The 15,949-nt window shown below is 38.8% G+C and overlaps 6 non-coding genes across 6 annotated transcripts; all 6 read left to right on the top strand.

Moving 5' to 3' along the window:
* Nucleotides 1-1,445: 1,445 nt before the first annotated feature.
* On the top strand, nt 1,446-1,528 carry TRNAL-AAG (transfer RNA leucine (anticodon AAG)). The gene has a single exon. It is a non-coding gene; the product is annotated as a tRNA-Leu (tRNA).
* Nucleotides 1,529-2,282: 754 nt separating this feature from the next.
* On the top strand, nt 2,283-2,365 carry TRNAL-AAG (transfer RNA leucine (anticodon AAG)). The gene has a single exon. It is a non-coding gene; the product is annotated as a tRNA-Leu (tRNA).
* A 6,448-nt stretch (nt 2,366-8,813) lies between these two features.
* On the top strand, nt 8,814-8,896 carry TRNAL-CAG (transfer RNA leucine (anticodon CAG)). The gene has a single exon. It is a non-coding gene; the product is annotated as a tRNA-Leu (tRNA).
* Nucleotides 8,897-10,231: 1,335 nt separating this feature from the next.
* On the top strand, nt 10,232-10,314 carry TRNAL-CAG (transfer RNA leucine (anticodon CAG)). Its single transcript has one exon. It is a non-coding gene; the product is annotated as a tRNA-Leu (tRNA).
* Nucleotides 10,315-10,826: 512 nt separating this feature from the next.
* Nucleotides 10,827-10,909, top strand: TRNAL-CAG (transfer RNA leucine (anticodon CAG)). The gene has a single exon. It is a non-coding gene; the product is annotated as a tRNA-Leu (tRNA).
* Nucleotides 10,910-12,854: 1,945 nt separating this feature from the next.
* On the top strand, nt 12,855-12,937 carry TRNAL-CAG (transfer RNA leucine (anticodon CAG)). The gene has a single exon. It is a non-coding gene; the product is annotated as a tRNA-Leu (tRNA).
* Nucleotides 12,938-15,949: the final 3,012 nt, after the last annotated feature.

The raw sequence follows: 15,949 nt of genomic DNA, 5'->3' as shown, positions 1-15,949 counted from the left end.
AGGATGACCGAGCAGTCTCTCGTGAAGGCGTGGATTTAAATCCCACTTTTGAATACTCATATTTAAGTAAACTATGTAAGACAATACCGATTCCTCTGCTTACTTGAGTGAATGTTATAGAGAATGGAACTCCACTAAACTACTGCTGGGTACCTCCCAGGGTAGTTTTTCTGTATTTTCAGGTTAAAGCAAGAACAAGGGTTCTTCAGGACCTCTTTTTTACAGCACTGTTAATCATAAACCAATAACTACATGATGGAAATGGAAAAGAAACAGTACTAATCTTTCTATTTTCTATTTCATATTTAAGTAACTATGTAAGACAATACAGATTCCTCTGCTTACTTGAGTGAATGTTATAGAGAATGGAACTCCACTAAACTACTGCTGGGTACCTCCCAGGGTAGTTTTTCTGTATTTTCAGGTTAAAGCAAGAACAAGGGTTCTTCAGGACCTCTTTGTTACAGCACTGTTAATCATAAACCAATAACTACATGATGGAAATGGACAAGAAACAGTTCTAATCTTTCTATTTTAAATTCCCAAAAACTGGACCCTTAACATGACGGTTTTTTCTTCCATATCTGAAAGGCTTGGCTTTTCTATAAGTCAGGATTGCCGAGCGGTCTAAGGCGCTGCGTTAAGGTCGCAGTCTCCCCTGGAGACGTGGGTTCAAATCCCACTTCTGACAATACAACTTTTCTTAAACACACTGCAATGTCATTCCGACAGCGCTAGTGAAAAAACCCACTATGCCAAAACACACCCCAAAATGTTAGACTCTTCAGATGACTGGCTTGGCATCCAATCTTGAAAGTTTTCTTATTTGTGTAGGATAGGATGACCGAGCAGTCTCTCGTGAAGGCGTGGATTTAAATCCCACTTTTGAATACTCATATTTAAGTAAACTATGTAAGACAATACCGATTCCTCTGCTTACTTGAGTGAATGTTATAGAGAATGGAACTCCACTAAACTACTGCTGGGTACCTCCCAGGGTAGTTTTTCTGTATTTTCAGGTTAAAGCAAGAACAAGGGTTCTTCAGGACCTCTTTTTTACAGCACTGTTAATCATAAACCAATAACTACATGATGGAAATGGACAAGAAACAGTACTAATCTTTCTATTTTCTATTTCATATTTAAGTAACTATGTAAGACAATACAGATTCCTCTGCTTACTTGAGTGAATGTTATAGAGAATGGAACTCCACTAAACTACTGCTGGGTACCTCCCAGGGTAGTTTTTCTGTATTTTCAGGTTAAAGCAAGAACAAGGGTTCTTCAGGACCTCTTTGTTACACCACTGTTAATCATAAACCAATAACTACATGATGGAAATGGACAAGAAACAGTTCTAATCTTTCTATTTTAAATTCCCAAAAACTGGACCCTTAACATGACGGTTTTTTCTTCCATTTCTGAAAGGCTTGGCTTTTCTATAAGTCAGGATGGCCGAGCGGTCTAAGGCGCTGCGTTAAGGTCGCAGTCTCCCCTGGAGGCGTGGGTTCAAATCCCACTTCTGACAATACAACTTTTCTTAAACACACTGCAATGTCATTCCGACAGCGCTAGTGAAAAAACCCACTATGCCAAAACACGCCCCAAAATGTTAGACTCTTCAGATGACTGGCTTGGCATCCAATCTTGAAAGTTTTCTTATTTGTGTAGGATAGGATGACCGAGCAGTCTCTCGTGAAGGCGTGGATTTAAATCCCACTTTTGAATACTCATATTTAAGTAAACTATGTAAGACAATACCGATTCCTCTGCTTACTTGAGTGAATGTTATAGAGAATGGAACTCCACTAAACTACTGCTGGGTACCTCCCAGGGTAGTTTTTCTGTATTTTCAGGTTAAAGCAAGAACAAGGGTTCTTCAGGACCTCTTTTTTACAGCACTGTTAATCATAAACCAATAACTACATGATGGAAATGGAAAAGAAACAGTACTAATCTTTCTATTTTCTATTTCATATTTAAGTAACTATGTAAGACAATACAGATTCCTCTGCTTACTTGAGTGAATGTTATAGAGAATGGAACTCCACTAAACTACTGCTGGGTACCTCCCAGGGTAGTTTTTCTGTATTTTCAGGTTAAAGCAAGAACAAGGATTCTTCAGGACCTCTTTGTTACAGCACTGTTAATCATAAACCAATAACTACATGATGGAAATGGACAAGAAACAGTTCTAATCTTTCTATTTTAAATTCCCAAAAACTGGACCCTTAACATGACGGTTTTTTCTTCCATATCTGAAAGGCTTGGCTTTTCTATAAGTCAGGATGGCCGAGCGGTCTAAGGCGCTGCGTTAAGGTCGCAGTCTCCCCTGGAGGCGTGGGTTCAAATCCCACTTCTGACAATACAACTTTTATTAAACACACTGCAATGTCATTCCGACAGCGCTAGTGAAAAAACCCACTATGCCAAAACACGCCCCAAAATGTTAGACTCTTCAGATGACTGGCTTGGCATCCAATCTTGAAAGTTTTCTTATTTGTGTAGGATAGGATGACCGAGCAGTCTCTCGTGAAGGCGTGGATTTAAATCCCACTTTTGAATACTCATATTTAAGTAAACTATGTAAGACAATACCGATTCCTCTGCTTACTTGAGTGAATGTTATAGAGAATGGAACTCCACTAAACTACTGCTGGGTACCTCCCAGGGTAGTTTTTCTGTATTTTCAGGTTAAAGCAAGAACAAGGGTTCTTCAGGACCTCTTTTTTACAGCACTGTTAATCATAAACCAATAACTACATGATGGAAATGGACAAGAAACAGTACTAATCTTTCTATTTTCTATTTCATATTTAAGTAACTATGTAAGACAATACAGATTCCTCTGCTTACTTGAGTGAATGAAGAAAGGGAGAGAACCTCCAGCTCACCAGTGTGCGTCTCCAGACAGCGTCAGTCGGATCCCCGCGACGGCCCGCGGTGTAAGGCAATGGATGTAGAGAAGAGTTGATCCAGCGCTGATGGTAAGTTAAAAGGGAAAACGAAGTCCCATGTTTATTGAAGAAAAAAGCATAAAACAGAAGGGAGACGCAGTCCCAAGGTGTGAGTAGTCAGGGCTTGAACCTGAGCCTACGCGTTTCGATCGCAGTCTGCGATCTTAGTCATGGCAAATGAGTAGAAGACCGTGTGTCTGAGATATCCTTATATGCTAATCAATCAGCAGGAAAGGCCAATATGCAAATGCTGGTAATTGGTAGATACCAAGAATTAAGGAGTGGCTAGTAGTATGAGTAAATACGAACCAAAGCTAGTTGAAAACCTAGCCCTCATATGTATATTAACAATGTCATATTGGTATAATATAATAGGAAGAATAATAAAAGTAACGGGTATAAATGTAACAATATCGTTAATGATAGTAGATGGTAAACCCGTATATCTTAAATGAGTGCATACAAAAGAGACTGAGACACACGGCCTTATCAGTACTTATACATAAAAAGCAAACATGACATGTTGACAAATTGAAACATTGAAAAATGTGAGAAAATATAAAGAGATTAAAAACAGAAATGAAGAAGGATCAAAATGCTGTAGTATTATAGAATGTAAATGGTCTATGGTAATTCAATTCATTTATGTCAATAGTTGTTCGAGACAACTGTCAGTCTAAAATAAATGCACATTATGTTAGGTGAATTGGTTAATAAAGAATGGAAACGAATGGCTCAAAGATATAAACCCAAAAATACATCGTATAACCTGTCGGATCACAGAGAAAAAACCCCTGTGGCCGAGCGAACCGCAACGGATAAAGAGCTGATGAAAAAGAAAAAGGCTGATGAAAAAAATGTGCATTAACAAAGCTCAGTGAGTGTGAATATGGACTTATATAGTATGCAAAACAAGCTGTGTTTGCTGATAGAAAGAGCATCAAGTAAGATCAGTTAAAGTCCGCTGATAGTTAATAATGGTAATAGACAACAACAACAACAGAGTTAGAGAATGAAAGGATGTGAGTATTCATAGAAAGGGACATTCAACGAGTTACGATGGTGTACCTTGATTACGTTTTATAACTCATCAATACAAGTCACATTGTCATAAAATAGTGTAATAATAAATATTGTTGATTACATACCTAAAAACCTAACAAATGAATTAAACACTAGTTGTATATATAACCATAGGAAAAGTCATATGCAGATGGTATTGTTGTGCATAGACTGATATTGGAAAATAAGTTCAAAATGTATAGAACCATGTACAAGTGGTATATATATGTATAGACTGGTGTTAGAAAATAAATTCGAAATGAATAAAACCAACTAGTGGCTGGTAATAATATTATAAGTGTACAAAAACGTAGGCAAATATCAGAAACTGTAAATCTGGAATCCCAAGGAGTAGGCTATAAATTCCTTTACAAAATATACTGCGCGATCCTATGATACCATTGAATGTATAATGGGCTAATTCAAATTTGCTTGATAATTTATAATGCTGAGAAATTAATTAACTAAGCATTGAATAGTCATAATAAGTGTGACAATAATTCAGTGAAGAGTATGTATGTGATCTTAATCGTCATGAAAAAACATACACTCAATACAGTAGCATAGGTACTTGATGATAATGACCCAATGTGGCCCATTAATATGTAGCTATAATGGATTGATCTAGGTACATATAGCAAAATGTAAGTATGTATTTACCTTATGTATGGAAACTTAATGTAAAATGGCACTAAGAAAACAGAACTGCAATAAATGCCATACTGGAAAGATTTATTGAGGTGTGTGTACCTGCCGGCACAAGCAATCAGGGTAGGAGTCTATAGTCTAGTTCATATAAATTGCGATGTTTCAATAATGAAACATGAGATCCTTCCTAAGGTTGAGTCCTTTGGGGAAGCGAGTCTCCAAACTATAAATCCAAAAGGCCTCCCTGGTAAGTAAACGCTGTTTTAAATCACCCCCTCTTTTTGTACACCTTACTTTTTCAATAGCATATGTGGAAAAAGAGCTGACATTTCTATTGTGGCAAGTCACAAAATGCCTGGCTGCATTAGAAATATTGACGATGGATGGATTGCGTATATAACTAAGGTGTTCTAATATGCGAATTTTAAATTTCCTGGTAGTGCAGCCGACGTATTTGAGATTGCATGTTGTGCATTCGATAATATACACTACATGGTCGCTGTTACAGTTCATATATGTTTTAATAGCAAAGGTGGTGGTTTCTGAAGAGTTGGAATATTGTTTATTAATTTTGGCAAAAGTGCAAACTTTGCAGGGATTAATCCCACACCTATAAAATCCTTTATAAGTTAGCCATGAAGGTTTAGGGTTATTAGTTGGCAGAAATGATGGAGACAATATGTTGCCCAAGGTTTGTGCCCTACGAGATACTATTCTGCATCCATTTTTTAAAAGGTTTTCTAGTGTTGGATCGTCATACAGTAAGGGGATGTATTTCAACACCATGTTTTTGATGGTGTTGAACTGCTTACTGTATTGCAAAACTAGAGTTGGAATATTTTGACTCCGGGTTGAAATGGTTTGAGTATTATCCATTGATATAAGGGAATCTCTATTTTTGGTAGCGACTATGTTTTTAGCCCTTGATAGGGTCCAGTTCTTGTAGCCTCTTGCTTTTAACCTATTGCAGATGATAGACTCTTCTTTGATATAGCTCATATGGGAACTACAATTGCGTTTGGCGCGTGTGAGTTCACCGATAGGAATGGCAGAAACCGTGTGTGTGGGATGACAGCTTGATGCATGCAGTATTGTATTTCCTGATATAGATTTGCGGTAGATGTTAGACTGAATTATGTCTCCTATTATGCACGAAAAACTTAGGTCTAGAAAATTGATGTATGAAGAATTAAAATGAAAGGTAAATTTGAGATTAGATCCATTGGTGTTAATAAAGGACATAAACAGTGGTATGGCAGATACATCTCCCTCCCATATAAGTAGGAGGTCATCAATGTATCTGCCATACCAGTGTATGTGGTCAAGAAAAGGGTTAGTTGGAGAATAAATGTAATGTTCCTCCCACCATGCCATGGTGAGATTGGCAATGGAGGGGGAGAATTTGGCCCCCATGGAAACACCACATTTTTGTAAATAAAATTGGTTTATGAAGCTGAAGTAGTTATGCGTCATGAGATACTGAGTAATTTGTATTAGAAATAATTGCATGTTAGGGTCATATCCACTATATTTATGAAGGTGATACCTGAGGGCCTCTAGAGCAACATCTCGAGGGATGCTGGTGTAGAGGGCAACAACGTCACAAGAAAGCCAGGTGAAATCACATTGCCAAATTTTCTTATGGAATGCCTGTAGGACATCCTTGGTATCCTTGAGATATCCCGGAATTCTGGTGACTAAAGGCTGGAGAAAAGTATCCAACCATTCGGAAATCTTTTCTGTAAGAGAGCCTATACCCGAAACAATGGGTCGCATGGGAGGGGGATTCAAACCCTTGTGTGTTTTAGGAAGTGCATGAAGAATGGGAACTATCGGATGTTCCACTGACAGATATTTGTGTTCTCTAGTTGTAAAAATACCCAGATTTAAGCCTTTATCTAATATCTGTTGTAAGGCGTTGTGGAACATGTCAGTTGGATTATCTTGTAGCTTAATATACGTATCTGTGTCATTTAACAATAACATGATTTGGTTGATATACACATCCTTGTCTAACACGGTGACACTACCCCCCTTATCAGCCATGCGAATGACTATGTCATGGTTATCATGTAAGGATTTAATAGCCTGTTTATCAAGTAATGTAAGATTATGTGAGGAGGTGTCATATTTAGCTGCTTCTTGAATTTTAAACAGCTCACGTTCTACAATTTGCTGGAAAGTGTCCATAGACTCTGTGCGAGAATGAATCGGGTAGAATCCTGGGTTCTTGGTTTCAAATTTGGATGCAGAGAGAGGAGATGGGTTGATGTAATGTCCAGCTAAATCCTCCAGATGTAAGAGTGTTGTTTGTTCCAGAAACGATAATTTCCGATATGCATTAACTGGTGAAACTGTTGTCAGTGTTTCAGATGGAGAGATAGATGAAGGCTCTTGTGGGGTTGAGAAGTGTCTCTTAACGGTAAGATTGCGTACAAACTTATTAATATCAAGCAAAGTGTGGAAAGGGTCGAAATTAGAATTTGGTACGAAATTGAGTCCTAGTGAAAGAACATGAATCTGAGCTTGGGTTAATGACACTGATGAAAGATTAACCACATCAAGAGTTCTTAGTATCTCTGGTTCCTCAGTCTGCGGGGCAATATGATGTCGGCTGGATTGATGCTTTCGGCCCCCCCTCCTCCTCCGTTTTTTGAAACATCTCTGGTGCGTTTGAAGTTGGATCTAGATTGTTGGTTGTATATGGACGTGTCCGTGTCTGATTCTCCTTCTGCCCCATCTGTAGTTTCAGGTTCAGTGGAGCTGAAACTGACTCTGTGAGAGTTAAGGGAGCGGTTATGTGGCGACCGTCTGTTTCTCAAGATTGATTTGGTCTTGAATCTGTTGTAATTGGAACGGTGCCACGTGTAGACTTCATTGTTATTATAATCCTGGGTATCCCTATGAAACTTGGATTTTTTGGTTTCAGCAATTGATTTCTCTAATTGCTCCAGGTGATCTTCCGTGCGTTTTTGTAGCAGGGCGAAGTCTGGTGAGCTGGAGAAAGAATTGATCTCATCCCTAACTTTGCTAATGTCCTGTTGTAATTCCACTAGTTTGATATTCTCTTGCTTTGTGATAAGCCGCATGAGATTGAGTGAACAATCCGTCAAGATGTTATTCCATTCCTTTGAAAAATCATCCGAGTAGTTATGTGTAGGCATTTTTCTTACTCTCAGACCCCGAGGGATCATGTTTTTCGAGATGTAATTCTGAAGTGTGGTTAAATCCCACCACACTTTGGTTTCATTGACAGACAATTTTTCCAATTCCTTAAATCTATTATGTAGAGATGAATTGGAATGGGACAAATTAGCATGATTAGGGTCTCCAAAAACCATTGCTGCCATTTCGACTCTTGACCGCTGGGGTGTTTGGGAAAACGACATGTTAGTATTAATGGTATCGTAATGTGACGGTAACCGATGCCAATGGATGAAAGGATAGACTCTTGATATAATAGATACAGAGTAGATACGAAACTATTCTTCAAAACTGGATTAAAAACAAAGTCACATAAAAAACATGACAAAAGCAACACAATCGTGAATTGCAAAATATGTATTCCTTGGGAGTGTAAAACGTTGCACAGGCTGAAATGGCTTCCTGAGGCAGGAAAAGGAATTTGTAATTCCCAGAACAGTTCTGAGTGCCAGATCAGAATGACGTGATGGTCACTATAATCAATAGTAAGGGATGCCAGATATTATACATGACGTCTGTATTCAGCATATATAACAGATAAGATATAGCTCCCAGAAAAATGAACATTGAAAAAATGACTGTGCAAACTATCGGCTGGTGTGCACGGAGGCTAAGCCGTGATATGGAATGTAAACTATTTAAGTAAACTATGTTAGACAATACCGATTCCTCTGCTTACTTGAGTGAATGTTATAGAGAATGGAACTCCACTAAACTACTGCTGGGTACCTCCCAGGGTAGTTTTTCTGTATTTTCAGGTTAAAGCAAGAACAAGGGTTCTTCAGGACCTCTTTGTTACAGCACTGTTAATCATAAACCAATAACTACATGATGGAAATGGACAAGAAACAGTTCTAATCTTTCTATTTTAAATTCCTAAAAACTGGACCCTTAACATGACGGTTTTTTCTTCCATTTCTGAAAGGCTTGGCTTTTCTATAAGTCAGGATGGCTGAGCGGTCTAAGGTGCTGCGTTCAGGTCGCAGTCTCCCCTGGAGGCGTGGGTTCAAATCCCACTTCTGACAATACAATTTTTATTAAACACACTGCAATGTCATTCCGACAGCGCTAGTGAAAAAACCCACTATGCCAAAACACGCCCCAAAATGTTAGACTCTTCAGATGACTGGCTTGGCATCCAATCTTGAAAGTTTTCTTATTTGTGTAGGATAGGATGACCGAGCAGTCTCTCGTGAAGGCGTGGATTTAAATCCCACTTTTGAATACTCATATTTAAGTAAACTATGTAAGACAATACCGATTCCTCTGCTTACTTGAGTGAATGTTATAGAGAATGGAACTCCACTAAACTAATGCTGGGTACCTCCCAGGGTAGTTTTTCTGTATTTTCAGGTTAAAGCAAGAACAAGGGTTCTTCAGGACCTCTTTTTTACAGCACTGTTAATCATAAACCAATAACTACATGATGGAAATGGACAAGAAACAGTACTAATCTTTCTATTTTCTATTTCATATTTAAGTAACTATGTAAGACAATACAGATTCCTCTGCTTACTTGAGTGAATGTTATAGAGAATGGAACTCCACTAAACTACTGCTGGGTACCTCCCAGGGTAGTTTTTCTGTATTTTCAGGTTAAAGCAAGAACAAGGGTTCTTCAGGACCTCTTTGTTACAGCACTGTTAATCATAAACCAATAACTACATGATGGAAATGGACAAGAAACAGTTCTAATCTTTCTATTTTAAATTCCCAAAAACTGGACCCTTAACATGACGGTTTTTTCTTCCATATCTGAAAGGCTTGGCTTTTCTATAAGTCAGGATGGCCGAGCGGTCTAAGGTGCTGCGTTAAGGTCACAGTCTCCCCTGGAGGCGTGGGTTCAAATCCCACTTCTGACAATACAACTTTTCTTAAACACACTGCAATGTCATTCCGACAGCGCTAGTGAAAAAACACGCCCCAAAATGTTAGACTCCTCAGATGACTGGCTTTGGCATTCAATCTTGAAAGTTTTCTTATTTGTGTAGGATAGGATGACCGAGCAGTCTCTCGTGAAGGCGTGGATTTAAATCCCACTTTTGAATACTCATATTTAAGTAAACTATGTAAGACAATACCGATTCCTCTGCTTACTTGAGTGAATGTTATAGAGAATGGAACTCCACTAAACTACTGCTGGGTACCTCCCAGGGTAGTTTTTCTGTATTTTCAGGTTAAAGCAAGAACAAGGGTTCTTCAGGACTTCTTTGTTACAGCACTGTTAATCATAAACCAATAACTACATGATGGAAATGGACAAGAAACAGTTCTAATCTTTCTATTTTAAATTCCCAAAAACTGGACCCTTAACATGACGGTTTTTTCTTCCATTTCTGAAAGGCTTGGCTTTTCTATAAGTCAGGATGGCCGAGTGGTCTAAGGCGCTGCGTTCAGGTCGCAGTCTCCCCTGGAGGCGTGGGTTCAAATCCCACTTCTGACAATACAATTTTTATTAAACACACTGCAATGTCATTCCGACAGCGCTAGTGAAAAAACCCACTATGCCAAAACACGCCCCAAAATGTTAGACTCTTCAGATGACTGGCTTGGCATCCAATCTTGAAAGTTTTCTTATTTGTGTAGGATAGGATGACCGAGCAGTCTCTCGTGAAGGCGTGGATTTAAATCCCACTTTTGAATACTCATATTTAAGTAAACTATGTTAGACAATACCGATTCCTCTGCTTACTTGAGTGAATGTTATAGAGAATGGAACTCCACTAAACTACTGCTGGGTACCTCCCAGGGTAGTTTTTCTGTATTTTCAGGTTAAAGCAAGAACAAGGGTTCTTCAGGACCTCTTTGTTACAGCACTGTTAATCATAAACCAATAACTACATGATGGAAATGGACAAGAAACAGTTCTAATCTTTCTATTTTAAATTCCTAAAAACTGGACCCTTAACATGACGGTTTTTTCTTCCATTTCTGAAAGGCTTGGCTTTTCTATAAGTCAGGATGGCTGAGCGGTCTAAGGTGCTGCGTTCAGGTCGCAGTCTCCCCTGGAGGCGTGGGTTCAAATCCCACTTCTGACAATACAATTTTTATTAAACACACTGCAATGTCATTCCGACAGCGCTAGTGAAAAAACCCACTATGCCAAAACACGCCCCAAAATGTTAGACTCTTCAGATGACTGGCTTGGCATCCAATCTTGAAAGTTTTCTTATTTGTGTAGGATAGGATGACCGAGCAGTCTCTCGTGAAGGCGTGGATTTAAATCCCACTTTTGAATACTCATATTTAAGTAAACTATGTAAGACAATACCGATTCCTCTGCTTACTTGAGTGAATGTTATAGAGAATGGAACTCCACTAAACTAATGCTGGGTACCTCCCAGGGTAGTTTTTCTGTATTTTCAGGTTAAAGCAAGAACAAGGGTTCTTCAGGACCTCTTTTTTACAGCACTGTTAATCATAAACCAATAACTACATGATGGAAATGGACAAGAAACAGTACTAATCTTTCTATTTTCTATTTCATATTTAAGTAACTATGTAAGACAATACAGATTCCTCTGCTTACTTGAGTGAATGTTATAGAGAATGGAACTCCACTAAACTACTGCTGGGTACCTCCCAGGGTAGTTTTTCTGTATTTTCAGGTTAAAGCAAGAACAAGGGTTCTTCAGGACCTCTTTGTTACAGCACTGTTAATCATAAACCAATAACTACATGATGGAAATGGACAAGAAACAGTTCTAATCTTTCTATTTTAAATTCCCAAAAACTGGACCCTTAACATGACGGTTTTTTCTTCCATATCTGAAAGGCTTGGCTTTTCTATAAGTCAGGATGGCCGAGCGGTCTAAGGTGCTGCGTTAAGGTCACAGTCTCCCCTGGAGGCGTGGGTTCAAATCCCACTTCTGACAATACAACTTTTCTTAAACACACTGCAATGTCATTCCGACAGCGCTAGTGAAAAAACCCACTATGCCAAAACACGCCCCAAAATGTTAGACTCTTCAGATGACTGGCTTTGGCATTCAATCTTGAAAGTTTTCTTATTTGTGTAGGATAGGATGACCGAGCAGTCTCTCGTGAAGGCGTGGATTTAAATCCCACTTTTGAATACTCATATTTAAGTAAACTATGTAAGACAATACCGATTCCTCTGCTTACTTGAGTGAATGTTATAGAGAATGGAACTCCACTAAACTACTGCTGGGTACCTCCCAGGGTAGTTTTTCTGTATTTTCAGGTTAAAGCAAGAACAAGGGTTCTTCAGGACTTCTTTGTTACAGCACTGTTAATCATAAACCAATAACTACATGATGGAAATGGACAAGAAACAGTTCTAATCTTTCTATTTTAAATTCCCAAAAACTGGACCCTTAACATGACGGTTTTTTCTTCCATTTCTGAAAGGCTTGGCTTTTCTATAAGTCAGGATGACCGAGTGGTCTAAGGCGCTGCGTTCAGGTCGCAGTCTCCCCTGGAGGCGTGGGTTCAAATCCCACTTCTGACAATACAACTTTTATTAAACACACTGCAATGTCATTCCGACAGCGCTAGTGAAAAAACCCACTATGCCAAAACATGCCCCAAAATGTTAGACTCTTCAGATGACTGGCTTGGCATCCAATCTTGAAAGTTTTCTTATTTGTGTAGGATAGGATGACCGAGCAGTCTCTCGTGAAGGCGTGGATTTAAATCCTACTTTTGAATACTCATATTTAAGTAAACTATGTAAGACAATACCGATTCCTCTGCTTACTTGAGTGAATGTTATAGAGAATGGAACTCCACTAAACTACTGCTGGGTACCTCCCAGGGTAGTTTTTCTGTATTTTCAGGTTAAAGCAAGAACAAGGGTTCTTCAGGACCTCTTTGTTACAGCACTGTTAATCATAAACCAATAACTACATGATGGAAATGGACAAGAAACAGTTCTAATCTTTCTATTTTAAATTCCTAAAAACTGGACCCTTAACATGACGGTTTTTTCTTCCATTTCTGAAAGGCTTGGCTTTTCTATAAGTCAGGATGGCTGAGCGGTCTAAGGTGCTGCGTTCAGGTCGCAGTCTCCCCTGGAGGCGTGGGTTCAAATCCCACTTCTGACAATACAATTTTTATTAAACACACTGCAATGTCATTCCGACAGCGCTAGTGAAAAAACCCACTATGCCAAAACACGCCCCAAAATGTTAGACTCTTCAGATGACTGGCTTGGCATCCAATCTTGAAAGTTTTCTTATTTGTGTAGGATAGGATGACCGAGCAGTCTCTCGTGAAGGCGTGGATTTAAATCCCACTTTTGAATACTCATATTTAAGTAAACTATGTAAGACAATACCGATTCCTCTGCTTACTTGAGTGAATGTTATAGAGAATGGAACTCCACTAAACTACTGCTGGGTACCTCCCAGGGTAGTTTTTCTGTATTTTCAGGTTAAAGCAAGAACAAGGGTTCTTCAGGACCTCTTTTTTATAGCACTGTTAATCATAAACCAATAACTACATGATGGAAATGGACAAGAAACAGTACTAATCTTTCTATTTTCTATTTCATATTTAAGTAACTATGTAAGACAATACAGATTCCTCTGCTTACTTGAGTGAATGTTATAGAGAATGGAACTCCACTAAACTACTGCTGGGTACCTCCCAGGGTAGTTTTTCTGTATTTTCAGGTTAAAGCAAGAACAAGGGTTCTTCAGGACCTCTTTGTTACAGCACTGTTAATCATAAACCAATAACTACATGATGGAAATGGACAAGAAACAGTTCTAATCTTTCTATTTTAAATTCCCAAAAACTGGACCCTTAACATGACGGTTTTTTCTTCCATATCTGAAAGGCTTGGCTTTTCTATAAGTCAGGATGGCCGAGCGGTCTAAGGTGCTGCGTTAAGGTCACAGTCTCCCCTGGAGGCGTGGGTTCAAATCCCACTTCTGACAATACAACTTTTCTTAAACACACTGCAATGTCATTCCGACAGCGCTAGTGAAAAAACCCACTATGCCAAAACACGCCCCAAAATGTTAGACTCTTCAGATGACTGGCTTTGGCATTCAATCTTGAAAGTTTTCTTATTTGTGTAGGATAGGATGACCGAGCAGTCTCTCGTGAAGGCGTGGATTTAAATCCCACTTTTGAATACTCATATTTAAGTAAACTATGTAAGACAATACCGATTCCTCTGCTTACTTGAGTGAATGTTATAGAGAATGGAACTCCACTAAACTACTGCTGGGTACCTCCCAGGGTAGTTTTTCTGTATTTTCAGGTTAAAGCAAGAACAAGGGTTCTTCAGGACTTCTTTTTTACAGCACTGTTAATCATAAACCAATAACTACATGATGGAAATGGACAAGAAACAGTTCTAATCTTTCTATTTTAAATTCCCAAAAACTGGACCCTTAACATGACGGTTTTTTCTTCCATTTCTGAAAGGCTTGTCTTTTCTATAAGTCAGGATGGCCGAGCGGTCTAAGGCGCTGCGTTAAGGTCGCAGTCTCCCCTGGAGGCGTGGGTTCAAATCCCAGTTCTGACAATACAACTTTTATTAAACACACTGCAATGTCATTCCGACAGCGCTAGTGAAAAAACCCACTATGCCAAAACACGCCCCAAAATGTTAGACTCTTCAGATGACTGGCTTTGGCATTCAATCTTGAAAGTTTTCTTATTTGTGTAGGATAGGATGACCGAGCAGTCTCTCGTGAAGGCGTGGATTTAAATCCCACTTTTGAATACTCATATTTAAGTAAACTATGTAAGACAATACCGATTCCTCTGCTTACTTGAGTGAATGTTATAGAGAATGGAACTCCACTAAACTACTGCTGGGTACCTCCCAGGGTAGTTTTTCTGTATTTTCAGGTTAAAGCAAGAACAAGGGTTCTTCAGGACTTCTTTTTTACAGCACTGTTAATCATAAACCAATAACTACATGATGGAAATGGACAAGAAACAGTACTAATCTTTCTATTTTCTATTTCATATTTAAGTAACTATGTAAGACAATACAGATTCCTCTGCTTACTTGAGTGAATGTTATAGAGAATGGAACTCCACTAAACTACTGCTGGGTACCTCCCAGGGTAGTTTTTCTGTATTTTCAGGTTAAAGCAAGAACAAGGGTTCTTCAGGACCTCTTTGTTACAGCACTGTTAATCATAAACCAATAACTACATGATGGAAATGGACAAGAAACAGTTCTAATCTTTCTATTTTAAATTCCCAAAAACTGGACCCTTAACATGACGGTTTTTTCTTCCATTTCTGAAAGGCGTGGCTTTTCTATAAGTCAGGATGGCCGAGAGGTCTAAGGCGCTGCGTTCAGGTCGCAGTCTCCCCTGGAGGCGAGGGTTCAAATCCCACTTCTGACAATACAACTTTTATTAAACACACTGCAATGTCATTCCGACAGCGCTAGTGAAAAAACCCACTATGCCAAAACACGCCCCAAAATGTTAGACTCTTCAGATGACTGGCTTGGCATCCAATCTTGAAAGTTTTCTTATTTGTGTAGGATAGGATGACCGAGCAGTCTCTCGTGAAGGCGTGGATTTAAATCCCACTTTTGAATACTCATATTTAACTAAACTATGTAAGACAATACCGATTCCTCTGCTTACTTGAGTGAATGTTATAGAGAATGGAACTCCACTAAACTACTGCTGGGTACCTCCCAGGGTAGTTTTTCTGTATTTTCAGGTTAAAGCAAGAACAAGGGTTCTTCAGGACCTCTTTTTTACAGCATTAATCATAAACCAATAACTACATGATGGAAATGGACAAGAAACAGTACTAATCTTTCTATTTTCTATTTCATATTTAAGTAACTATGTAAGACAATACAGATTCCTCTGCTTACTTGAGTGAATGTTATAGAGAATGGAACTCCACTAAACTACTGCTGGGTACCTCCCAGGGTAGTTTTTCTGTATTTTCAGGTTAAAGCAAGAACAAGGGTTCTTCAGGACCTCTTTGTTACAGCACTGTTAATCATAAACCAATAACTACATGATGGAAATGGACAAGAAACAGTTCTAATCTTTCTATTTTAAATTCCCAAAAACTGGACCCTTAACATGACGGTTTTTTCTTCCATTTCTGAAAGGCTTGGC

The sequence above is a fragment of the Rhinoderma darwinii genome, chromosome 3 (assembly GCF_050947455.1).
Source record: "Rhinoderma darwinii isolate aRhiDar2 chromosome 3, aRhiDar2.hap1, whole genome shotgun sequence".
Taxonomy (NCBI): Eukaryota; Metazoa; Chordata; class Amphibia; order Anura; family Rhinodermatidae; genus Rhinoderma; species Rhinoderma darwinii.
The sequence above is the reverse complement of the archived record's forward strand: the minus strand, read 5'-3'. Positions and strand labels throughout refer to the sequence as shown.